Genomic DNA, 2,632 nt, shown 5'->3' on the forward strand with positions numbered 1-2,632 from the left:
ATCAAATCGGTTTCAGGTGATTTGATTTGAAGATTAATTGTGGAAGTTTTTATCTTTTGTACAAATCTTATGAGATAAGATTTGTTGCAGATTTAAAAGATACACTTCCTGTTTTGTGTGGACTCTTTGTTCGTTCAAGTCCATCGAAGACAAGGCCTGAAGAATTGTACTTAAGAAGACCAAAAACCTAATTGCTTAGTGTGCTTCGTGTGGTGTGATTAGGGTTTTGTTATTCTGAGTTCAGTTAAGACCTTCTGTGTAGTTGATTCTCTATAATAGGGGATTATCTTTCTCGGGTGAAAACCCTCCAGACGTAGGTGGTATTGCACCGAACTAGGTTTCCAATCTCTTGTGTTTATTTTGCCTAACTACTCTTTAACTTACATATTTAAACATTGTTATTTGTAACTTGTTGTACAAGATGTCTTAGACATCGTGTAGAACTTCTGTCCTACGAGTGTCAGAATTTCAGAAACTATCTTTTAGAATTCTCTCGTGGCTTTACCTTCACTTTGCCGGGTCTGTCATGTATTAAGTAGGAGAAGGCCCTATTGGGACTGATACAGTGAAAGCCAATTGCTTTATGTATTTATGTATTGGCATTATCCTTGCTCTAGAGTGACTCTTTAGACTACACCTATTGTGCTTCATATTAATTCATTTTGGCCTTAAAAAAATTAAAAACTCTAGTTTATGAGTTTTACTTCATTGGCGATTAAAATTAAACTTGCAAATAATTTTTTTCCTCAAATTTGGTAATAAGCATTCTAAATTACACTATATTATTATTGATCCTGCACCATGCTCGGATGGAATAAGAGTACTCTGTCAGCATACATCAGACTTTTTCATATTTCCTCTCTCGTGTTTCTTTTTTAAATAGGTATATCACCTATTTAAGTTTTTTTTTTCTAAGCCTAGTTACATTCTAATTCTATTTTTTTTCAAATTTGTTATGCTTTGAATCAATATACCACAACAATTTTAATCTTACACATGTATATACGAAAACATAAAATAGAAATTTGTTTAGTTAATTTCCAAATCAATCCTTTAAAACTATTTGATATAATTTTCTTATGACATATTTGATATCATTTTGAACGTAAGATGTTACATTTATTTTTTTAATATAAAAGATAACCAAATTATTTAAAAAAAGACTTTGTTAGCATATATCATAATTTTAGAAAAATATCATCATGTTAGAAAAATCACAATTGACTTTAATTAATTAGTCTAATGTCATTAAAACAATTAAATGTCAAATTAATACCATAGCTATTTTTGAAAAAAGTCACAATTGACTTTTGTTAATTATTCTATTGTCATTAATAACTATTAAATGAAATATTAATAAACTACTTATTTTCGAAAATATGGAATTATATAATATTTAAATTACTGAAAAATCAGAAAATATAAATATGACATCATCTATCTACTAATTATAGTATGAGAGAAACCTGATGAAGAAAGACATAGAGTAAGGGGTGACACTTATCAGAATCGTCACTTTTTGATTTTGAAAATAATATATAGTATAGGATATGATAGGTAAAAAATTCAGAGAAATAATTCAACCCCTTCCTCTCTCTCACATTCAACTCTTTCTACCTCCCTTTCTTTCTTTCTTTTTCCTGTTCCTCTCATACCCATGACCATTGCCATGTAAAGACATTTAGGGTCCTAATGTTAATTTTAAATGCTAGTATATCGTTTATCATTTTTTGAATGATAACAATTTTAAAGAATATAAGTGTAATGGTTAAAATTTCATGTGAATCATATTGCAGGAAATATCACTTATGTCTCACACCCTCCACTGTTCGATAATCAATACAAGACAGCGCTACAAGATATTCCACACAAGAGAAGAAAGGTCAACGCTACAAGAGAAGACTACACACAGTGAATACATTCATCGTCAATCTCAAAGCTGACCAATGGAAGTGTTGTCCAGAGATTGAGCGCCACCTTTAAATTAGAAAGGATCTCGGACAATCTTTGAGAAGAAGTCTTAATAGAAGATAACATATCTGACAAAGTAGAATGGCCAAAGCTGAAGTACAATGTTATCACAATCAAGTTGTCATATTGGTTGACCAACAAATAGAAGCAAAGACCTATGCTACCTACTAGCTTACAGCTACACCTTTTTTGCTAAAGGTCTTCATCAAACAATGTCATGCATTTAATGCACCTGACACAAGTACACAAAAACTGTGTTATCCAACGGCTAGAATCTTTGTGAGGTTCACGCTCCAACGACTATTATCTCTCTCATAGAAGATATTGAAGTATAAAAGAAAGACTTGGAGATTTCTGCAATCAAGAATCAGCTCTCCATTGAAACTCATTCCAACGATCAAAGTAAAAAAGCAAGAAATCTACACAAGCCTAAGAGCCAAATATTTTGACATCGTCTACTTCAAGAAGAAAGAACCTTACCAAAGAGTTAAATCTTATCATCCTTCTCTCTCTAGAATTAGAACATAAATTATACCCTCAGAGTCAAATCTCATATCAAATATTTTATAGTTCTTGAGTTTGAAAGCCTCTATTATCACTCTTGTAAGAAGATATCTACTTAGAAGAAAAAGATCTTGAAAAAGATTGTAGGAGAAGTCCC

This window comes from Lotus japonicus, chromosome 2, assembly GCF_012489685.1.
Source record: "Lotus japonicus ecotype B-129 chromosome 2, LjGifu_v1.2".
NCBI classification, from domain to species: Eukaryota; Viridiplantae; Streptophyta; class Magnoliopsida; order Fabales; family Fabaceae; genus Lotus; species Lotus japonicus.